The sequence below is a fragment of the Panthera tigris genome, chromosome C2 (genome assembly GCF_018350195.1).
Source record: "Panthera tigris isolate Pti1 chromosome C2, P.tigris_Pti1_mat1.1, whole genome shotgun sequence".
In the NCBI taxonomy this organism is placed as follows: domain Eukaryota; kingdom Metazoa; phylum Chordata; class Mammalia; order Carnivora; family Felidae; genus Panthera; species Panthera tigris.
Genome location: NC_056668.1, coordinates 28,007,496 through 28,032,449, shown reverse-complemented (window position 1 = coordinate 28,032,449; position 24,954 = coordinate 28,007,496). Strand labels below are relative to the sequence as shown.

Below are 24,954 nucleotides of genomic sequence, written 5' to 3'. Positions count from 1 at the left end.
TAGATGAGAGCTTAAATATGTGGGCTGGGATTTCCACACAGGTGTGTTCAAAGTCAAGAGGAAAGGAGACACTGGTGGGAGGAGAATGGAAAGTGCCCCAGAAACTGGGTCTTGCTTTCCCTTTCAACACATTTCAGTGTAGAACTGTGAGAAATCTAATGCTTCTAAATTCAAATGACCTAAGTCATTATAAAAGTATATTTGTCCAGGTCAAGGTATAGAATATATTATATTTAATAAATTTTTTGCTTGGTAATGTTTAGAATTTTGATATGTGGGCCTCCATTTATACTTCTGCCCTGAGCCCTGTGTTATGTGGCAGGCCTGGAGGAAGAGTTTTGGAAGCTGTTACAAAAGTTAGTGGGGGTGCTAAAATGCTGAGGGGGCCAGGGGACTGCAAGATGTTGGGATGGAGATAAGGACAGCACAGTGTTCAGTCCTTGTGAGTAAAGGTGAAGGCAGGGACAAATTTGTAAGGGTGAAAATGAAGAAAAAAGTGATAGCAGCAGCAGCCAGTGTAGCAAGAGCAGAGGCTGACAACCAATAACCATAGGCCATGCAGCAAGAGACATTTCAGTCATCTAATGGGAATTTGGAGGATCAAATGAAGATTGGCGCCTTCCTTACACATACACCCCACACAGATGACACTGTGACATTAGATGAGCTCCTCTTGCGCCCTGCAGGATGGCAAAAGGACAAAGAAATCTTTTGAGAGATTAGAACAACCATGCTAAGGAGATTAAACCATGAATTGAATAAATTTAAATCCTGAATAGGCATAAATTTTTACCTCAAAGAGAATAATTTAAACAGGATGTGACCAGATAGACTACCTTAAAGGTACATACTTTATTATTATTATTATTATTATTCTTTTGCTAGTGATCAAAGAGTGATTCAGAGGTACACTGAGGTCAGCTTTAGAAAAGTAACACCGGTGCATGTCCACACATCTGATTAATTAATGTAAATGGACTGGTAATGCTCTGAAATAAATGCTCATGGATACCTTCTGGAGAAACTGGGGAAAAGTGGTCCTTGTCAGCGTATGGCAGGAGAGCAGTACCATGATTATATGTCTTGGTAGCAAATAGCTCATTATAGCCCAGCTGTATGTAAAGTCTAACTTCCAAGGATTCAGAAACTCTACCTGATGGACACAGGGACATTTTGAGACTCACAAAGTTCGGAATACTCTGCCTTAGAGAGTAAGGTTGAAAGTGAAGTATGACTCCTAAGGGTATTTTGCTAGTGACCATTAACTATAAGGTCCTGGACAACACTTGCTGCTCCCAGACTCACTGAGAGCCAAGGGATATGATCCAAAGTCTTTGGGCAGAGAGAAAATGCCTTCAAGGGAAGGTCTATTACATTATTTGAACTGGATCCGATCAACAGGGAATGATTCTGGGCACCAGAATCATGGTGCCAGGTACCAGGGCATTAGAAACATCTGAAATTGTTGCCAAAATGGGAACTATCCATCCTATAGATATATTTTTTTTGACTTGATGTAGATCATAGGGAAAGGGAAAGTAGCATACAATTATGATTACTTGATTTTTTTTCCATCTTGGGATAGCTGAGGATCTCAAGAAAAGGTGTGTGATTTGCTCTTACAGTATTTCATTGAAGACCTGAATATTCAAATAACTTTAGAATCTGTACACAGTTATAAGCCCTAGGCACTGGGAATAAAAACAGCAATAAAAGAAACATAGTTCCCTCATACAGGGTTTACTAGGAATGGGAATGGCCTCTAATAAGTTCTTAATAAGATTTGTTTAAATCATTGTATTTATTATATTTTTGTTATACATATATTATTACATATTTTGTATATTAAATGTACATATTTGGAAAATGAATAAACTCAGGATTATTTTATCAGGGATTTGACAACTTCCATAACTGCTCAGATATTATGCAGATAATACCTTTCTTCTGAGTGTGTTTCTCACCTCTATTTATTTTGTTCAGGGAACTCTATTGCAGGAAGGATTTTAGTTGGCCAGGATATAAGAACCCAAGAGATCAATTCCTAACAATTCCAACATCATATGAGAACCTTTTCCTGAAAATGATGGAGACACTCCAACCATGTCATTTTCGTTTAGGGTGGAAAGCATGGCAATATGAAAGGCACAAACATCAGGCCTGGGGGAGAATTGAGAAAGCATGAAGTAGGTTTTATGGAACATGGCATCAGTTGCTGGTACAATCCCACTGAATGATTTTCTGTATCAGCCCTCAGCAAACTGATTTTTAGGGCATTGGAGATGGATTGTTGACTTGAGCTAGTGTTGGGGTTTCACTAGGTAGGTGCATCACATCAGAAGTTCTAGAAGTTAGGGGCACCTGGGTGGTTCAGTCGGTTAAGCGTCCCACCTTGGCTCAGGTCATGATCTCACAGTTCATGAGTTCGAGCCCCACATTGGCTCTGTGCTGACAGCTCAGGGCCTGGAGCGTGCTTCGGTTCTGGGTCTCCTTCTCTCTCTAACCCTCCCCCAATCACACTCTGTCTCTGTCTCTCAAAAATAAATAAACATTGAAAAAAAATTAAAAAAAAAAAAGTTCTGGAAGCTAATGGGCCTGGCTTAACCCAGAAGTGCTGACTGAAAGACAATGGAATGGTCAAGGTGATATAAACCAGCTCAGTTGGCAGAATGGGAGTAAACGATGGAGACAGCAGCAATGTCAAGAGGTTTTAGTCCATGAATAGGAGGCACATTTCAGACATGGAGTATTTGGGGATGATTTCAAGGGCCACTATGTGGCTATATGTGAAAGGTATTTCAAGTACAGGGGAAATGGAAGATTTGGAGTTAAAGATGAAACTGTGAGGAAAATGTTTTGGAAATATCACCTAAATGGCTATTTAACTTAACCAGGGTAATAGCAAAAGTTAAGAAGTTCACAAGTTAAAAGGAAATATGTGCTCCAGGTGCCCAAACCGGATGTCAGTAAAAGGCACTAACAAGGAGAATAGCTAGTTGACCTCAGCCCCAAAGGGAAGACTTTGACATGTAGGGGAATAATGGTTTAGTGTAAAAGTTTCAACGGGGGAAGGAGGAGATAACCACCATTCCTTTTCATTATAAAGGTCTGCATGGGAAATATTAGTTTTGGGGACTATTAGGTTTTAGTTAAGCCAAGAAGGTACAAGAAGGTATAGTGGAGGGGTTTTGGTGTCACAGAATGGGGAAATTGGAGGCCATGATGGTAAAGGCAAGAGAGAAGTGCACAGGCAGAAGGGAAGTTAGGGACGGAGAGTAGGGGAGAGGGTAGATGGTCAAAGGGACTTGAATGTCGGGCAGGGACTGAGAATAAACAAGGGTGTGAGGTCTGGTAGGATTAGCTGCTCTCCAGGTTCCAAGTAGAGCAGAGGTACAGAGTGGTTTCCTACCCTCCTTGGCTCAGACCCCTGGGGGTGTTGCCAGAGCCTTCATGATTAGCAAATTGTGATTTTTTTTTCAGCCTTCCAAATGGAATCTTAGCGGGAAGTTCCTGTGGTGCCTTTGAAAAGATCCTAGGTCAGGCATATGCAGATAAGGAAGAGTGTCCTTGACTCTACATGTCCTTCCCCTACATGTCCTCAATGTTCCTAAGGGATGGGATGGTTTTGAACTCTCAAAAGCTACCTGTAGCTTGACTCAGTAGCCCTTTTGAAGAAATTCTAGCTAGGGATAAAGGGGGATAGCTTGTTTCCAAGTCCACCTTTTTTTTTGTTTTTAATGTTTATTTTTGAGAGAGAGAGAGAGAGAGAGAGAGAGAGAGAGAGAGACGTGAGTTGGGGAAGGGCAGAAGAGAAAGGGAGACGGAGAATCTGAAGCAGGCTCCAGGCTCTGAGCTGTCAGCACAGAGCCCGATGTAGGGCTTGAACTGATGAACCATGAGATCATGACTTGGGCTCAAGTTGGACACTTAACTGACTGAGCCACCCAGGCGCCCCCAGTCCACTTTTTAAATGTAACTGCTCAAGAGACCAAGGCCCTTCTAAGGATCATCTTAACCACCACTGTTGACCTTTCTCATCTTTGAAGTTTGAGCTAAAATGTGAGTTCCTTGGTTGAACTACTACCAACTGAATCACTTTAATTAAATTCAAAGGATATAGCTGCAGAAAAAAACAAAACAAAACAAAACAGAATTGTAAGAAATACTAACACAGACTACTTTGCCTTAAGCTCAGGTCCACACTTTGTCAGTTTTCTTCCACCCAAGGTTTTTTCTAATAAGCCTGTGGAGGGAGATTGGAACTTTAGGATTCAGGATTTTGGTTGGTTGGTGAGGAGAAAATGAGAGAGAGGGAAGGAGAGGAGGAAGAAGAGAGAAAGAGTGAAACTATGTCATTGGTGTGGAGCTAAGGCCTGAAAAAGGTTCTTTCAGCCCTTTCACCATCCTGGAAGCCAAGAGTATTCTGGATGGAAAAAAAAAACAAAAAACAACAACAACAAAAAAAAAAAACACCCACCAAAAAACTCCACAACTCCTTTGTTATGCAGGATAACTCAATTTGAAATAAATATACATGGATTTAAAATAATACATTAATTTAAATTCTCTAGATGGAACTACTTTGATGGAAATTTCCCTAAAAAAGCAACAAATCATTTGCCTCTGCATCTAATCAGCCAATCAGACACCCCCATGCTGATTACTTAATAAGCTAGAATTTTAATGCAAAAATTTATGATTATCAACAATTCTTCTGGCCCCTGGCTCCCCCCAACCCACTTTGTGCTTATAATTCTTAACAAATTAATCTTTTCTTCAATCATATAACAGACTGTGTTAATCAAAACGAAATTCCTGGCCAAATATCTCAGAGCAGCTAGTAAAGCATGCAGTCAAGCAGTAAAGCATGCACCAAGTTGATGCCTAACCAAGTGGTTCTCTTTTCACTATCAAGAAGAAAATAATACAGGTACTTGTATGAAAAGGAAATAAAAGTCCAGAGCCTGCTGGTCTCATGGCAAAGACTAAAGGAAGAAAGAAAGCCCATAGAGTGGACTTGTACTATCCCTGTGATCTATTTCACTGAAGTTTCAAGGGAGACTCATCAGCGTGGGAACACTGGTCCAATTTTGGGTGGGAAAGTGAGACAAGGTAGATGGTCCTGGGCTGGACCTTGTGAGTTGTCATTGCTCAGTCCGCCTTAATAGAGTTGTGGTATTTTAGGTTTTTTTCAGAGCTCTTCTCTCTGAATTTTATCTCCTGGGTGGAATTCAAGTGTGGAATAAAACTGAGGAAGCGTGGATCTTAGCAGAAGTCAAAATAGTCTGTGGAGCCTAAGTTACATGTGTATGAGAGTATTTATGGAAGGGGTCTATGTTTGCTAAACAATTATAATCTGTTTTCTATGGAAAGGGTATGTTGACTACATAATTAGTTATTTACAAAATAGCATAGAAAGTTTCATGAAGTGAATGAATCCTGTCTGTGTCTCATTTTAAAAGTAATAAGCATGATTTTTTATAATCCATGTATATTAGTTGGAATGATTCTACCTTGCAGAAAAATAGCAACTATTTCATGGAATTGATGAGAGATCATCAAGCTGATGATGTGAAATCGTGTGTAGTTCCCAGAAGTATACAGCAAACATAAGTTATTATCATTATCACTCTAACCCCCTTCTTACAAAAGAGGAGCTTGAATTTCAGAGCATTTTAGTGACTTGCAAAAGATACAAATTAAATCACTGGATTGAGAGTGTTGCCAGATCGTATTGAAATCACCTGAACTGTTGGCCCGCTCCTAAATCTATTTCCAAACTCATAGATACAAAGCCACAATTGAAACAGACTCACTTGTGGGTGGTCGCAAGACATGCTGAACAGAATGTTGTCGGATCACATTTTACACTAAATGCTACTACAGCAGGAACAAAGTTTGAGACTTAATCTGCTCATCCTCATAATTCAGACCTTTTGCTGATGTCTGGAAACTTTGCAAGAAGGATCCTTCAAGGGTCTGTTTGCATGAGCAACCAGAGACCAGCAAGTAGAGAAATTTATTGTGAGAAAACAGAGATTCAAGATGCACAAAACTGGTTCCATAATTGGCTGTTGTCAGAAGGCAAAGCGGGGACAGGTCTGACCTCCCCACCCCAGCAATTCTGGGTCTAAGAGAAGAGAAGAGAAGAGAAGAGAAGAAAGCAGCAATAAAATCCCAGGATCAGAAATGTCTCTATGAGTTTTTTAAAGTAAAGGCTAGCCATGGACACTCAGTAATAGAATACAGCAGTTCCCCCTTATCCACAGGGAATATATTCCAAGACCCCCGGTGGATGCCTGAAACTGAGGATTATACTGAACCATATACATATATACTTACATGCTAAAGTTTAATTTGCAAATTAGATACAGTAAGGGATTAACGATAACAAAATAGAACAAATATAGCAATATACTGTAACAAAAAGTTACATGAATGTAGTCTCTCTCAAAATATCTTATTGTATTGTATTTGCCCTTCTTGTGATGACATGAGATGATAAAATGCCACTGTCGTGAGATGAAGTAAGGTGAATGACATAGGCATTGGACTTAGTGTTAAGCTACCATTGACCTTCTGGTTATCTGCTTCCAACATGGTTGACCATGGGAAACCAAAACTGTCCAAAGTAAAACCATAGATAAGGGGGTATGGCTGTAATCTTTATAATGTATAACCTGAGGAGAGTGGAGGATGTTTTTCACATTGGAAGAGGTAACTGTAGAACAGGTTGGCATTCAGAAAAACAGAAGGGAGGCCTAAATACATAACAGGAGCATCAGGAGTTCTAAAAACCCTGAACAGAAAGCCACAAGTGTTTTCACTGTCAGGATAGCAAAGTAGGAGCTTGGGTCTCCTTGAGTCCACATTCCAAGATGGAGAGGGAAATAGTGGATGCCTCATGGTAGGCAGGAGAGCTACATTCAGGAGCACACATAAAATGAGAGCTTCCTTAACAAATTAGAGGAGTTTAAAAGGGATTGGAGTTTCTATAGTCCCGTAGATGAGAGATGCACCAAATTCTATTTAAACATTCTTATGGTTTTTCCAAAGGTCGTGGGCATGCAAATTAATTTTCTATATTAACTTATTGAGTAGAGCTATGCTAGGCACTGTGGAGAGGTCAGGAAATAAAAGAATTACAAATTTTTTTCTCAAGGGGTTACAGTCCTCTGGTGGAATATATATTCCATGAAGGCAGGTACTTTATCCATTTTGTTGATTTTTGTGTTTTAGGACTAAAAAGGAGTACCTGGGATGGAAGAGGAAATTATCAAACAATTTGTTAAAATAAATTTTAAATGACATCAGTTAGTTTTGTAAGAACTGTAAAGAGTGATATCTATTATACTGCTAGATATGTATCAAAGGGAAATGACAACATATGTCCACATAAAATCTTGTATACAAATGTTCATAGTAGCCCCAAAATAAGAATGACCCAAATGTCCATCAGTTGATGAATAGATAAATAAAATGTAATATGTCTATAGAACAGAATATTCTTCAGCCATTAAAAGGAATGAAGTACTGATTTATGCTGCCACATGTATGAACCTTTTTTTTTAACGTTCATTTATTTTTTGAGAGAGAGACCAGCACAAGCTGAGGAGGTGTAGAGAGACACACACACACACACACACACACACACACGCACACAGAATCTGAAGCAGTCTTGAGGCTACGAGCTGTCAGCACAGAGCCCGACATGGGGCTTGAACCCACAAACTGAGAGATTGTGACCTGAGCCCTAGTCAGATGCTTAACTGACTGAGGCACCCAGGCACCCCATGGATGAACCTTGAAAATATTATACTAAGTGAAAGAAGCCAGTCACAAGACTACATATTGTATGATTCCATTTATATGAAATGTCCTGAATGTGCAAATCCATAGAGAAAGAATGTAGATTAGTGATTGCCAGGAGTTCAGAGAAGAGGGATGGGAATGGGGACTGACCATTAATGGATACGAATTTTCTTTTGGGGTGATGAAATGTTCCCAAAGTCTATTGTGGTCATGGTTGCACAACTCTGTGAATATACTAAAAAATCATTGAATTGCAGATTGATTTTGAGTGAATTTTGATTCATTTTGAATGAATGAATTGTATGGTACATGAATTATGAATTATATATAAATAAATTATGAGAGAGAGAGAGAGAGAAAGGGTAATATCTGTAGGTTACCGTGGGGACATATGAATGTACTACCATAGACCAACGCAAAAGTAAATTATTCGTAACTTAAATTTTAAGTTAGAGAATGTTTGAAATGATGCTCTTACAGAGATTTGCTGCAGATGCAAAACGAGAGGAAAATCTCATTCAAAAATGATGATTTCTCAAATCTCCCTTCCTCATATCTGGTGTCATGTGGCCTCTGTCTGCAGATTCAGTCCTGCCCCGGGATCTAAAAATCATTTTGATCTTGATTAGAGGACATTTGGTGAACTCGAGTTCAATATTCCAAGGACTTAGCATGATTTCTACCTTTCTGCTGGTTTGGTTCTGATCTGGCATTTGCATGTAAGCCTTATTCTTGAGTCTAAATCCCCAAGTCGCCCTCGCATTTCTGGGCTCATGCCTTTTTCTCTTAAGCCTAATCCCTTAGCCTAATACTGAGTATATTAGGACCAAGGTCTTGCCTGGCTTTTCAGGGATTTTCCAGGCATAAATATTTGGTCCTTGACTATGATTGAGTCTTGGACATACTTTCCAGACACCAACCCCTACTCAGGACTTCTTCCTGCGTTGCCTTGTCATAATATTGGGCTTTGTGATGTCATATGCCTATCCAGATGCCCTCCACCCGTCTGTGTCTTTCAAGACACAGCATTCCAGGGGTCTGGCTGGACTGACTTCCACCACTGTTGAACCTGCCTTCTTCCTCTCTGCTTCTTCAGTTCCACACCACAGGTTCCAGATCATCCCAGTGATGCCAATCCTGGTACGACTAACTTTTTTTTATGGTAGGTGTGTCATCAGAATAATTTTGATTTTGACAAAAATTTACACTTTTTGGAGGTGCCTGGGTGGCTCAGTCGGTTGAGTGTCCGACTGCGGCTCAGGTCATGATCTCGCCGTCTGTGAGTTCGAGCCCTGCGTCAGACTCTGTGCTGACAGCTCAGAGCCTGGAGCCTGCTTCTGATTCTGTGTCTCCCTCTCTCTCTGCCCCTCCCTGATTCATGCTCTCTCTCTGTCTCAGAAATAAATAAACATTAAAAAAAAATTTACACTTTTCATCCAATTTATCTTTTTTTAAAGATTCAACAGATACGCATTTATTTATTCACCACTGAGGGCTTTACTGTGAGAGGTATTGTCATAGGTGCTGGATATACAAAGCTGAAAAAAGTAAAGCTCCTACTTGAAATAATGAGGATGATGATAATAACAACTAGTATGGTTGAGCATTTACTAAGTGTAGTTACCAGACCAAGTGGCAGAACTTCACTATCTCCTATATGTTTCACAACAACCCTTTAGTATATGTTCTCATATTATTTGCATTTTGAAGATGAGAAAGCTGAGACCTAGGGAGTTACATGCCCAGGATTCAACTCTTAGACTATCTAATTCTTAATGCTAAGGTCTTAGTCAACACGAGAACCTAGATTCTAATGAGAATATAAAATACTGTGTTCAGCTATCACAAAGCAATCTTATATTAAGATAACATTTGATCCTGAAATGTCTATAGAAAAAAAACTATGAACAGACTTCCTACTCTCATGCCTAAGGTGATCTATCCAGGGTTAAGAACTAAGGTTTCACAAGATAAGGACTGATACCAGAGGTCAAGTTCAATAATGTTATCAAATCAGAAGGAGCAGGTGAGTTCCAGATGTTCAAACAACACCCGGGTACATAGCCCAGGTTAAAAAATATGAGAAATCCAAAGGCTAAATTACAGGCCAGTTTGAACCATAGTATTTCTGTATCTAGACGGGGGCTCTGAAAAGCAGACATTTGGAAACCCAGGTGTGCCAGGAGTTCTGCAATTTGCAGAAACTTTCAGAATTCTTTCCCAGACATAGCGTGATCACAGTGAGACAAGCCGAGGGTAAAGACAAGCAGGCCACCTGACTGGAAAGGGGAAGTGAAGAGAGCAAGTATTTCTAACAAATCGTGTATCTGCTACAATTTAATAATACAGACCCACATTATTAGAGAGACTAACCTGTATCTGAAACCAGCAAATTGGATTCCACTAAGTGATTCTTTTTAGCCAAAAAAGGAAGAAAAGTAAACATCGAAAGAACTAGAAACACAATTAAAGTGAGTTAAAGCAACATTAGCAGTATCATAGAATATTCAACAACAGAAATAATAAATAGAATTAAGATTCATGCCGAGCAGTGTTTCACCACTTTTAGTACATTGTATTTTCCAAAGATGTCCACCACAATATCTTTCATCCCCTAAGTTCTTCTAGAGCCTTGCTACTCCTTCAACAAGAGGTGGAGTCTAAATCCCCTCCTTTGAAACTAAGTCAGCTTGTTGCTTCCCTGTAACCCATAGATTGTGGCGGAAGGAATGTTAACGTGATTTGTTAGGTCACAGAAGGCAATGTGGCTTTTATCTCGTTGGCAGGAACACTCATGTTTTACAGCCCTGAGATGCCATATAAGAATACAACTGTCCAGAGACTGCCACGCTGGCAAGCTACATGTGGACATTCTGGTCAAAACACTACAGCTGACAACAGTCCAGACAACAGTCTGCTTCCAGTGTCAGCCGTATGGATGCGCTGTCTTGGCCACCGAGTCCAGTGGAGCCTTTGGATGATGACAGTAATAACTAACAACTGACCGCAATTTCATGAGAAGCCCCAAGCAAGGACTGCCCGGTGAAGAGTTTACAAATCCCCGACTCATAAAATTGTGAGCAAAAAACACCAGTCATTCCAAACTGCCCAATTTCGGGGTTAACTGGTATGCAGCAATAGTAACCTGAACAACACAGAGGTGAACTCACTGGGTTTCCAACACCCATGTTCCTCTTTTCCCATTGCAATGGTAAGAATGACTGCTGAAACATGACAGGAAGGACACCAGTGTGGGCGGTTAGAGAGTGAGTCCCACAGGAAGTTAGTTTAGGGCCACCAGTAAAATAATCTGTCCGTAAGAGTCCGTTCACTATTCACGGCATAATTAAGCAGTGTGAGATCTCAAAATAGTCGATTAAATTTTTTGTGAAGCTCAAGTTTTCATCTAAACAAGCGTTCACTTCCTGACTTCAATTTCAGGAGGTAAGAAAAGCTCCAAATGGTAGCATGGAATTTGCCATACTGATATGACCAGTGAGTCAGATGGGATATATGTTTTTGTGCGTTTATTCTCAACTTCATAGTAGCATGTTAGCGGAAACTACAGGAATGGATGGTAGAAAGAAACACTCTATTTCTTCTGCTTTGGTTATAAGTCTGCTAATTACAAAAAGATATATTTGGAATAATTGTTTTTAAACTATAAGTGGTAATCAGCAAGCTATGAATCAGGATTCTTAATTCTATTGCTTCCTTTTCACTTATTCTCATGAGTAGAAGTTTGCAAATAATGCACATTCTCCCTGCCTCAACTTCTCTTCCAACTAAAGACTCCCACAAAACATGCCATGTACACAATTCTCAGGAGGAAAGAAAAGAACTATTTCAGGCATAACCTCCTAACCTATTCAGCACACCCTCAGCCAGCAACCTCATTCTCCTTTTGGCATTCAGAGGGCTCTGGTATATCCCTTGCCCTCAAAAATGCTCTCAGCATAATGAAAGTTGAGATGAAAATTAATCATTTAGTGAGGCTTCTCCTGCATCTGTTTAAAAACCTGCCAGGGGTGGGGGAAATCTGTAGAACCTTGGAAGTCTATATGGGGATTCACATTGACTGTACGGTTCTGGGAAAGTTGAGAAAATTAATGAGAACTGGTTACTAGGGAGAAATGAGGTAATGTTCCTCAGCACTTGAGATCAAGAACCCCAGCTTGGAATAGGTATCTTGCCTCTAATTTCCTATAGCTCTCTACCCCTGCCATGGTCTTCCTACTTACCATCTCATATTTGTATTTTCTAGCTGGGCCCTTTCCCTTACTAGATTATAAGCTTCTTACATGTCCTGGTATCCTTAGTGCCCCGGATGAGATCAGGATATAATATGAACTCAATAGACTTTTCATAAATTGACACAGTTTTAATTTTAAAAAAGAAAAAAAAAAGAGATCATGAATTTAATGATGCTTGGGAAGTATACACCTGGGGGTCCATAAGGAGGCCCAGGTATCCTTACACTAAAGTTTGGCATCTCAGTCCTTTCGAATGCAATCAGTTTGGAAAGGTCTTCAAATCTCCTCACAAATAAAAGTAATAGTAACAATAAGAAGAACAATAGCAGCAGCAACAATGGTACCAGATATTTTTATAGTACTTTTGTGTTTATCATAGTGATTTTTCTGACCATCTTTTTAGAAACTATTTGGCAAAACTGATCATTGTCACTGTATTGTCAGTTTCTTAATATGAAATTCAAGGAAGTAAATTATTTGTCTAATTACACAGAAGTAAGGTGACAGCAGCAGGACAAAATTCTAGAGTCCAGGATTCCTGTCCCAGCCCAGTGCTCTTTCCGCTGCAGCCCACTGTAAAATTCTGGAAATAGTGGAAATCATGGTTTACAATTAAAAAAAAAAAATCATTTTGGATCCTGATCAAAATTTGATGTTGTGGGTTTCTGCGATCCACCTTAGCTGAGAGGTAGTCATTTTTCATTTCGGGTCAGCACTTCAGTAGCTGAAAGCAGTCTGTGCATTCATTTGAAATGAAGGATGGGAAGCTCCCTGAAAAGGTTTGAAGTCTTAATTCAATTGATATTGGCACAATAAACTCTGGGATGCATTCAAATCCATTACTAAGACTTCTCATGCCAGCAGATTTGCCAAACTAGATGTGGAACTGCATCAAGTTCCTTCTGCTGTGTGTTTTAAGGTGAAATGATACAGATCTTCTTTCTTCACTTGGGAACTGAAGGGTGTTTCACTTGATGATGGTCTCCCTGTCTAAGTGACACCATAAGGAAAAGCAAAAATGAAATATCTAACTCTTGCTTATCCCTGTAGTGCACACAGGAAGGCTTCCTGATTTTCCATGCTGGATTGGGATGTTCCTGTGGGTCTGGTAGTGGTCAATGGGGACTGGAGGACTCCATCGTTCCATATTCTCATGGTCTTTGATCAGAAGTTATAAACATCAGGAAACATGGAATTTTTATTGCTATATTCTAAAGCCAATTTTTTGAAATTTTGAGGACCTTTTAGATTAAATATTTTGGTCGTATCCAAATGTTTTGCTACACTTATGAAAATATAACCTAATTCTTATTCCTCATTACTTTTCCTCATAGCTTTCTACAAGACCTAATATCCCAAAGGAGGACTGAGTATACTGTTTAAAATCTTATATTTAGACATTCCAGAAAAAATATAAATATAGAATAACTTTTTATCAGGATAATTATAGCTTCAAGCCATATAGAATGTTGATTCAACTTGCTCCAACAATAAAGACACTAATTACCTCTTATAGCAAGAAGTCCAGAGATTGGGTAGCCCTAAGACATGGTATAGTCAGGGCCCAGCTTTGAACTCTTCAGTGCCTTTGATTCTTTTATACCCAGTTCTTGGAAAGGCGCAAGATGGTTAAAGCAGGTCTGGATGACGTATCCAGATAGAAAAGTGGCCAGTTCTGGGGTGCCTGGGTAGCTCAGTCAGTTGAGCGTCCGACTTCAGCTTGAGTCATGATCTCACGGTTCATGAGCTCGAGCCCTGCATCGGACTCTGTGCTGTTAGCTCAGGGCCTGGAGCCTGCTTCAGATTCTGTGTCTCCCTCTCTCTCTGCTCCTCCCCTGATCACACTCTGTCTCTCTCTCTCTCAAAAATAAATCAAGATTAAAAAAAAATTAAAAAAAAGAAAAGACAAGTGGCCAGTGCAGAAAAATGGGGCCACCTTTTCCATGTACAGTTCTCAGGAGGAAAAAAAAATTCCCAGTAGATGTCTAGCTCATTAGCTTAAACCAGTCATTGACAAAATCAATGGGACCATCATGTCTGTCTTAGACCCGTTAGGACCTCCGCCTGAGACGGGGATTGGATTCAACTCCCTTCAAGTACACGCCTGCAAAGAAAGGTAGATATGAGAAGAAAGGAAGAAATTGGTGTGGTTGGAATTGGAGAAATGAACCAATGTTGGACAGGTGATCAGCAATGTTTAGGACAAAGTTTCTTCAGAATATTTGATATTATAAATTCCAGTTTTGTCACTTTCTTTGTTACTCTTATTATTAAGTGCCTAGTATTAACTGTACTAAGACTTAAGCATGTTAAGGTTTTAAAAGATATAATAAGAACTCAATAGGCTTTTGATAAATTAATAGTTTTAATTTTAAAAAGAAAAAAAAGAGGTCATAAATTCAATGGTGCTTGGGAAATACATACTCTCTGCTAGAGAAGAAAACAGTCCTTTCATACAATTAAGAAAAAATGATTAATAAATAAGTAAGGAGTAGAAACCGAGCACATCAGTCTCCCAAAGTGAAGAAAAGGCTAAGGATCTGCTGTTCCACCATTTAGTAAAGGTAAATTACAACACTTCTATACAAGATAATAAGGGAACAAGAGACTAAAATTTTACCTATTTTCATAAACACATCATTTAGTATAAATGCAGATGGATGGGGGTGGGGGGAAGTTAGCAATAAGATTCCACCAGTCCCATATGAGGTCTAATGGTATTACAAGATGAAAGAGAACAGAGTTTTTTTAAATTGAAAACAAGATACCTCATGGTCTTCAATTCTTATTCTAAGAAGGTAGAAATTAAGAGTGGGTCCCCACTCCTCGGTCAATACTCTCAGCTCACAACCTGATAGAACTCCCTAGCTTGATGTTCACACAACAAATAGAACAATATATCCCCAGATCTGTGGAGGAGACAAGAAGATGATTGGGGATCTTACTTCTATAATTGTTGCCTTCAGAGGATGAGAACTACAGGTAATTTCATTAAGAGAGTCCCACTATCGGAACTTATAACACCCTAGAGTATCTTGAAGGAAGAGGAAAAGACTTCATTAGTGGCTTAATCCTGTACTCTTTGCAATTCCCATATATCAAAGTTTGAAGATGAAAACGTTGGAAAATAAGTCCCTATTCAGGCAATGATTTAATCTGGAAGAAATACATCATTTAAAACAGAAAATCCCAGTGAGGCCCAAATATGGAAACAACTACTTAGAATACAGAGCAACCTAAACGGGCGAGGCAAAAGATAAATAAAATATATTGAACTTTAAAAGCATTTCTCAAAGTCAGAAAGATAAGGATGTATTCTCTAGATGATTAGTTAGGATTTTGTATTTTTATTGTTGGTGAAGAGCAATATTTAGAGAAAAGAACCCAATCTTTCTACAGGGCAGAATAATGTTTGTATTCATGGCTCATGATGGTTACACTAAATGTGCTAGCATAAAGTGCTGAAAATAACATGATCCTTCACCATACCCATACAATGAGATACTAACTATTCATATGGAGAGGAAGATCATAAGCAAAGGATAGATCTGATTTTAAGAAGCAGAGAAGATATGTAATTATACAGTTAAACTTTGAATTTCACAGGACATTGGGGCAAGAAAGACTTTAAATGTCATCCAGTTTAACTCTCAAATCCTTAAGCAGAAAAGATAGTGAGAGATTTCATGATGGCATGTCATTGAGTTTATAGATGACTTTGCTACCCTTTTGTAATAGTTCCCGTGAAGGTCATTATGAGATCCCATGTGAAAAAAGAAGGAAGAAATAAAATAAGAAATTTCTTCTGAGAAACGCAATTGTTAAATTTTCTATGGTTTGGATTAGGAATGCTTAACACAGAGTTAGCAAGGAGGGCTGAGCACTTATAACCACATGCATGGAAATTTTAAAGCTTCTATTGGATCAAAGACTATATAGATAGTTATGTCTTTTTTTTCTTTTTTTTTTTTTTTAATTGCTTTAGCATCAGAATAGGAAGCTTGTGGAGTCTTGGTAAAAGCACCAATTCTATTTCCATTTTTATTCCTCTTCCAATTTTATATAAAAGGTACATTTTCATTAGAGGAATTAGGTAGCTAATTCTCTTGGAAAGATTCAGCTGTCACTGAGTAACACAATCTTTTCCTGCCTTCCTCACTCACTCTGGCAGCAACTGGGCTTAGCTAAGAGTGGTTCTCGTTTGCTGGGACGCTTCAGGCTGCAGTGACAGCTGACAGGAGAGTAGTAACAGCTAAGGTGTCAAGCCGTCCCTTCCCCAATTCCATTTGCTTTGGGGACGTGCTAACGTGAAAGTCCATAAGGGTCATTTAAGAACAAGTATTAAGTAGATAGTATAGGTCTTTGTTCCTCTACATAGTCCGCTTACAGAGGAAAATAATGTTTATTTTTTATTTAAGATCACTGTGTTTAAGTGATTTTATGGTCACTGATGCAAAATATCTTGGAAAAAATATCTCAGTTCATGTATGTGTTTGATGTTCAAGCAACCAAAATAACTAACTCAATTTATAAATGCTTTCAACCCTGTGCCTCAGGAATAGAGGATAAAATATTTTTTTCTTCAGTAAAGGATCACAAAATCCTAGTTTGATATAAGATGTAACAAAAAATAGATTAGTTTTCCAGTGTATGTAGAACTATGTTTTATATGGATGGACAGAAAAGAAAGAACTGTCCACCAGCTAATATTCCCTTTTGATCTTAGATGTGATCATGTTCATAGGAAGGATTTGAGTAAAATTCAAAAATCAACAACATGCGAAGCACCCCTGAAATGGGTTAAGCACTATATAGAATCAAACTGTATATAACACGGTTCCGACTGTAAAGGATTTTCCTAACTTATTAGAATGACAATTTTCTGTGTCATGTCATGAAATATTATCCTAATAGATAACAAGTATTACCTAAGTAAAATGATAATTTTGCCATTTCAGAGACACTATATGGTTTACTAGAATGGGCATTTGCCCTGGAGTCAAATGCCTTGGTCAATGTCCAAACACTGACACTTAATAGCTATGTAATTTCTCTGTACTCACTTTCCTCTGCTATAAGAATGTTGAACTAGATTATTTCCCAGTTCAAACATTTGGCAATTTATGACAACTTGAGAATATGTGCTATGTTTGTATAGTGGTTTACAATGTAACTAACAGGTAAAATTAGTCAATTATTAAAAATATTACCTAAGATTTAAGTGAATGTAGGTTAACAAAAGAAGTTCCATGTTCAAAACCTGTTTTAACAATGATTTGGAATAAAAATAACTGTCATGTGCCTTCCCACTAATGAAATTAGAGCATTTTAAATGAGTATATTTTTATCATGTTCAAATACGACAAACTGGGGCTGCCTGGGTGGCTCAGTCGGTTAAGCGTCTGACTCAGGTCTTGATCCTAGGGTTGAGGGTTCAAGCCCCACATTAGGCTCTGCATTGGGCATGAAGCCTACTTACCAAAAAAAAATATGCACACACACATACATGTATATATACATATATATGTATACAGATACATACATATACATATGTATGTATGTACGTATGCCATATACACATATGTATATATGTATATAAATACATACATATGTTTGTATGACATACGTATGTATGTGTGTATATATGACAAACTGAACTTTTATATGATGCCACTATTTACACATCTGGTGTTTGTTTTTTTGGCATATCCTTCTGACTTCTGCCAATCACTCAAGTAGTTTTAACTGAGGCAAAGTTATCCTGTCATCCTTGATTTGGGGCAATCAGCCATCACAAAACAATTCCTGATAAGAAACATTAGAAAGAGAGGCCTGCAAACAGCTCTCGAATGACAAATAAGGATATAGTTTTTCCAAATAGGAAACAGGAGGAGGTTAATTTAAAATAAACCACTATGAGGTTTCTTACAGAGTTAGCATCACCTACTTATCAAAATAAGAGTAATCATTACATGTGAGGGCAATTGTTCATCAGAACATCTTGTTTATTTGGCTGATTGTTCTCCCCAGGTATAATGCTTTTCAACAGATCAATCAGCGGTTTTAATCGGCTTTCAAGACTCTTTAACAGGATAATTTGGTCAAACGGCACATGTTATATAAATCGCCCACCCCTAGCTTTTCCCATTACAGACGAAGAAATGCACTCAAGAGTTTCGTGCAGACCTGTTGTCGCCTTCTGGCTCTTCCGCTTTCCTGGGAAGTTGGGCAAACTACTTCAAACTTTTGAATCTCATTTCTCTTATCTACGGAACGAATGTAATAATACCTACTCACTGACTTGAGGTGATGACAAAGTGTATTAATGTGAGTAACAAACCTAGTGGTGTGACCAGAACATAAGAGCCCCCCCCAAAACGGTGGGTGCTGTTATCCTCACCTATACGAGGACTCAATACCCTAAGTGTCTTGAAGAGGCGATGATGAACCAGGTCTTGCAACTCTATGTTCTTTTTAAAGAATAAATACCTGTAAGATATAAAGAATGCATGCATTCTTTGAAAAGTGAGGGCCAAACAGTCTTTTCTCTTCATAAAAATATATTGTGTTACTTAGTGTCTTAGCTCTGGCTACCATAACAAAAATGTCATAGTTTGGGTGGCTTATACATAACAGAAATTTCTTTCTTTGTCTCTTCTTTCCTTGCTTCCTTTATTTCTTTCTCACAGTTCTAGAAGCTGGAAAGTCCAAGATCAAGGTACCAGCAGATTCTGTGTGTGGTGAGGGCCTACTTCCTGGGAGTTCTCTGGCGTCTCTTTTATAATCTCATTCTTGAGGGCACCGTTCTTATGACTTAATCTTCTCCCACAGGCCCCACCTCCCAATAGAATCACATAAGGGATTAGGATTTCAACAAATGAATTTGGAGTGGGGCAGGGGGTGCATAAACATTCAGTCTATAGCACTAAGTAACATTATAAATGGGGAGAGTATTCTCCCGGGTGAGAGAAGAGAATCAGCTCTAACCTTCACTCATTACCTCTCTGGCAGAAAAATTCCATCTCGAGTGCTCACAGCTGAGGCATTTAGCTGAGTTATTTGTCCACCTCCCTGGAGAGAATGAAGAAAAAACCTGGGGACGGTGGTAGCAGGGATCAGCTATGGTGATATTGAAGCAAGTGGCTGTAGCACATAAGGAATAGGAGAAAACAAGTCCAAGCAACTGGAATCCTTTAAAGGCTAGTGATCATAACTCACTGTGGTCAGCATAGTCAAAGCGTGAACTCTGGAATATGACTGTTCAGGAGGCAGACAATGACGAAGAACAGGAGGCCTCCATAAATTACCTTACATACACAGAGTTGACATGCTTCAGATAGGATGCCCAATTGTCCAGTTTTTCAGACGATGGAATCTTCCAGGAGGCAGGTCTTCAGTCCTAAGCCTGGGACAGTCCCAGGCACCTAGTTCAGGCTCACTGATAGTCAAGTACAAAGGAGTTAGTGTCTCTGGCACTTTATGATAAAGCAGACATAAAATTCACCGTTGCTGGACTATGTGTTACATAATATAAAACTAGAATTTATTTTCAGGATACCAAGATTAGGTACTATATAAATTTTTAAAAATTCTTTTATTTTTAATATTAAAATTTTTTTTAACATTTGTTTTTATTTTTGAGAGACAGAGGGAGACAGAGCACAAGCAAGAGAGGGGCAGAAAGAGAGGGAGACACAGAATACGAAGACAGGCTCCAGGCTCTGAGCTGTCAGCACAGAGCTAGACGTGGGGCTGGAACCCACAAGCTGTGAGATCATGACTTGAGCTGAAGTCAGACGCTTAACCAACTGAGCCACCCCTGTGCCCCTAAAAAATTCTTTTAAAAATATATTCTAGTTATAGCACGCTTTACCTGACTTTATTTTATTTTATTTAGTTTTTTTGAGTTTATTTATTTTGAGAGAGAAACAGAAGACAGAGGTTGGGGGAGGGGCAGAGAGAGGGAGGGAGAGAGAGAATCCCAAGCAGGATCCCCACTGTCAGCATGGAGCCCGATGTGGGCCTGGAACTCACAAACTGTGAGATCATGACCTGAGCAGAAACCAAGAGTCAGACGCTCAACTGACTGAGCTATCCAGGTGTCCCTGATTTTATTTTATTTTTTTTTCAAATCTAGGTTATAAGTAATAAAATGAAAATATTATTAATAAACAAAAAGATTGCTTCATAACAATAAATCTGGTTTACAGCTAACACCGTAATGCCATTAGTTATAATTAAAACTTCTCCAATGTTCTCAATTTGTGTCTTAAATCTTTCAAATTTCAAACATTTTTAGCTTTTTTTTTAAATTATTTTTTAGAAAGAGAGAATGTGAAGGAGAGGGACACAGGGAATTTTTTTTTTTTTAATGTGTATTCATTTATTTAGACTGAGAGAAGAAGGCGGCAGACAGAAGGAATCCCAAGCAGGCTCCACGCTGACAGTGTGGAGCTCTACACAGGGCTTGAACCCACAACCTGTGAGATCATGACCTGAGTCAAAATTAAGAGTTGGCTGCTTAACTGACTGAGCCACCCAGGTTCTCCAAACATTTTTAGCTTTTTTTTTTTTAATGTGACAAATCCAAATTTCAAGTTGTTTTTAATGAACAAAACAGTGCCTTTGGTTTCCGGAAGAGGAACTATACTTCATGTGTTTACATGTGATCAAAATATTCAACATTAGCTACAGATGTATTTACACTTTTCAAAACTAATACTTATTCCAGAATACATGTTATTGAGTCTCTGTTGCACAAAGCAGTGAGGCAGCTAATTAATAATGTGTTTTTGTAGCACAGGAAGTTTTTATGTCAAATTTTTAATTGTAGGGTTTGATTATCTCTTAATCTGCATCCTTTTTTGTGGGAAATAAGGGGAATCAAATGCACATGTGTTTCAAGATATAGAAGGATACAGAGATGCTAAAGAAAGAAATCGTTAGACCAGACGTTATTAAGATGGGGAGAACCTGGCATTGTCCAGCAGCCCATCTATTGGAACCACATCAGTCTATAGTGAGTCCTGACTGGTCCCAGGAAGATGAAGACCTAGCCAGATAATAAATATTCAGCCCTCAGCACAGCGTCTACGTACAGAGTGAACTCAATAAATATTAGTGGCAGTGATAATTTAACAACTCCTCTCAATTAACCAGTCCAGGGACCCTTGATACTCTTTGCTTATCCTCCTAATCATTATTAATTCCATTACCTTTTAGTAATTGGATCAGATCGGTAAATAGTAGAAGGGACAGAAGGCAAAACAACAAATCTGTGAATTTTATTAATTATTAGCAATCCCTGAAAAAGTTAAAGAGGGATTAGGGTAACCCTCATTGTTAAAATCATGACTAATAGGTTTTTTTTTCTTTTTTTATGAACCTCTCAATGCCATTTTTTTACTCTGTTAGCACTTTTTAATCAAGAACTCACTTCAGTGGCCTTTTTTGATGTTAAGAAATGTTGAGAAAAGTAAAAAGGCATGTGCGGTTTTCTGCTTCGCTTGGTTGTCAAGAGAATTGCAATAAAATAACCATTTACAACTGAGTAACGGAGCAGGAGGCCCCACTCTGAAGAACATAGTACCTTCAATGGTTCACGAATGTTATGAGTCACAGGGACAGCTACCCAAGGGGCTCCTACATTGAAGACTAAAAAATTATGGGCAAAAGAAACTAGAAAAATAGAAGGGCTGGGACCATCCATCCTATGATGGCTAGCCTTTAGACTCTCTCAAACAGCCTTTCTCCTGGTGTTCTGAATCAGTGCCTCTCAAACTTTAATGTGCATACAAATTGCCTGGGGATCATCAAAAGTGCACACACCGATTTTGTTAAACTTGAGTTGTAGCCCGAGATTCTGCATTTTTAATAAGCTCCCAGGTCCTGCTCCTTGTCCAAGGACTATGCTTTGAGTAGCAGGTTTTAGGATTCCATCTTAATGTCCCTTCTGCTTATGGTGACTGTACATTCTGTTCTTTTCAGGACAGCCTCAATTTTTCGAAATTTCATTATTTTCAGCAAGCCAATTAGTTCACAAAGTTAATTCAATTTTTATATTTTTGGGAGGCTTATCAGAGATTACCCGGTCACACTAGACTATCTTGGCTTGGGCTTTACAAAACACTTATCGTGAGTGTGTTCTCTCTTTTTTTGAGACTTCCTATCTTATGCTAGTAGTCCTCTTTGTATCTGCATAACAACTCGGCTAGAACAAAGAAATCATTATTTTCTACCAGTCAAGGCAAAATGAATCATCCATGAAGGAAGAACCGCAGGGATGGACTGGAGCCCTGGACTAGGTATGAGGGCTGGACAAGGGGGAATTTGACACACGAAACTTTCCTGATGGTCATTCCTGGCTTCCTTTTCTATCAAAAAAAAAATAAATTGAAGAAAATCTCTTTTCTGGTCTCCAGGCTCCAAGCTCTAAATCTTGGTCTAATGCACTGATGAAAGATTACAGTGCTCAGGAGAATACAGTTGTTTTCTTGCTCTGTCATCTACCAGTTATTTGACATTGGTCAAACTTCACCGTTTTGAACTTCTGAGTGTTTTTGTTTTCTTTTTTTCTTCTCTTCTCTTCCCTCAGTTCCTTCTTTCTTTCTTTCTTTCTTTCTTCTTTTCTTTCTTCTCCTTTTTAATGGGGGAATGAAGTTAAGGAAACTCCAACTTCAATTTTTTTTTAATGCTATTTATTTTTGAGAGAGAGACAGAGCGTGAGGGGGGAGGGGTAGAGAGAGGGAGACACAGAATCAAAAGCAGGCTCAGGCTCCAAGCTGTCAGCACAGAGCCCGACACGGGGCTTGAACTCCGAACCACAAAATCATGATTTAAGCTGAAGTCCGCCGCTTAACCGACTGAGCCACCAAGGGGCCCCAGGAAATTCCAACGTTAAAAAGAAGTATGTTCCCCAAAGATTATCAAAAACCAGGATTCTCTATGCCATATTTGGATTCCTAATAATAATATTTTAAAAGTTGCAGTGTCTCTATTTAGAGATAATTTTGAGGCTGAATGCTGCTATGGAACTCACTTGGCACTTGTGACCTCAAAGTTCATTTCAATAAAGAGAAAGAACATTTTTTAGTATGAGGACTAAAGTCTTCTTTTCAAACTGCAGATTTCTGAGATAGGAATGTGAAACTACAATAATATTTTTCACTTCATTAAAACAGAACAGAAATTACATGGGCATATATGTTAGTCTGGATTCTCCAAGACCTGAGTAACTGCTCCATAAATGAATGAATAGATGGATAAATGAATGAATAAAATCACGGATAAGTGCTGGAAAGCTTGCAACAAAAGATAAAGAAAGTCCTTAGTATTTGAATTGAAGCAGAAACACCAAGATCTTTCTTCAGTATTTGAAATCCTTTCATTTTTGTTTTTTAAGTAACAGTACATCAAAGTTTTAGAATATTCAAATTCTGGAAAGGAACACAACACATTACTATGCAAAAGGTGAAAATTAAACATTTACCAAGCAGCTTTAGAAAGCACTTTTTGTGGAAGTTTATTTAAAGGGTATGTCGAAGAGAAAAAATATCTATATGAAACACCCCAGGAAGCCACAAAAAGACTTGAGTCCCTTAACTCCATAATCATTTCAAAGAACACTACCCAGAAAAAAAAAAACAAACAATCTTGCATAAATGCAATGTTTTCTCTCCCCACCCCCCAGCAAATTCATTGATTCAGACTGATGATTTCAGGTCGCAATAATTTAAAAATAAATATAGGTGGACCTGTTTTTTACGGGTCTCCCAAAGCAATATGAAACATGGATCTCCGTGTGCTTGATTATAGGTCCAGGATTCATTCCAGGAAGCAATTAAAAGCTGTTTTAACTTTGAAGTTTTTAACATGCAAAAGAAAATTCAAGAAGTGAAACTGGCTCAATGATTCCATTGCCTTTTGCTGACTTATTTTTAGATGAGATTTGCCAAAATGTGTTGTTTTCAAAAGTCCTAATTAGAGGGCCATCTCTAATAACTGCATCTATTAGACACCAAGTAGTATCTGATGAAGAATTAAGCAGAATATATGAGCTTTGAAATCAGTGTCTTAATGGAGAAAAAAAGCTTTCAATCAAGTAACCCTACCTTCTATATTGGAAAAAGAGTTTTCCAACCAAAACCACATGGATTGTGCTCAGTAAACTTCAGATAATTTGTCACCCCATCTTGTATCAGCTATGCTTTTTGATCCAACGACTCAATTCCTAGTAAGAAAGAAAATAGTCTATGTTAAAAAATTTGAAGGCATTTGTCTCCGGTAGAATCTCTTTTTGTAGGCACCCCAAAGGAGACAAAGATGATTTCTTCCTACTCTCACTTTTGTGTTAGATTTTTTTTAGTCATTTAGTTTTCCAAAATCATCCTGGACAGCAAGACTTTTTATAAAGTCACGCACTTAATCATAGTAATAAAACAATACTACAGGATAGAAGGAATACATAAAGAGAATTTAATTATTCTTTTACAGTCCATGAATTAATAATAGAAGCATTATTTTTCTTGTCGCATTTCTAATGAGTGAAGACTGACACTTCCTGAACACAAATTCCAGTGACTCAGAATTATGAAGAGATTGAAAAATTTCAAATATTTCCTACACCTAGAACAACTCTTTCAAAAAGACTGTCATTGTTGAAGAAATTCAAGATGGTCATGACTGCTTATGTGTAGCCTTTAAGACAAAGAAAAATATAATAAATCTTCTGAATTTTTTTTTTTTGTTTTGCCATGCCATTATAACTCTCCTCTTGCTGCAGGGAACTTTCTGCTATTCAGGATGCTATTGATAAAAACTCTCTATTCACCAAAAATTATCTACTCTCCCTCCCACCTCCCCCTGTGTTCACAGTGTCCTAGCACAAAAT

The 24,954-nt window shown here is 38.4% G+C and overlaps 2 long non-coding RNA genes across 4 annotated transcripts in view; one reads left to right on the top strand and one right to left on the bottom strand.

Annotated features, from left to right (window-relative positions):
• Positions 1-244: 244 nt before the first annotated feature.
• Positions 245-8,718, bottom strand: LOC122230636. Its single transcript, XR_006207648.1, has 3 exons — positions 8,496-8,718; positions 8,291-8,415; positions 245-680 (listed from the first exon to the last, which is right to left on the bottom strand). It is a non-coding gene; the product is annotated as an uncharacterized LOC122230636 (long non-coding RNA).
• A 123-nt stretch (positions 8,719-8,841) lies between these two features.
• LOC122230501 overlaps positions 8,842-24,954 on the top strand; it is a 54,295-nt gene continuing 38,182 nt past the window's right edge. For 2 of the 3 annotated variants that reach the window (XR_006207489.1, XR_006207487.1), the window contains exons 1-2: positions 8,842-8,974; positions 10,599-11,023. This is a non-coding gene — a long non-coding RNA (uncharacterized LOC122230501). The remainder of the gene's footprint in view (positions 8,975-10,598; positions 11,024-24,954) is intronic. The other variant, XR_006207488.1, reaches the window with a different exon arrangement.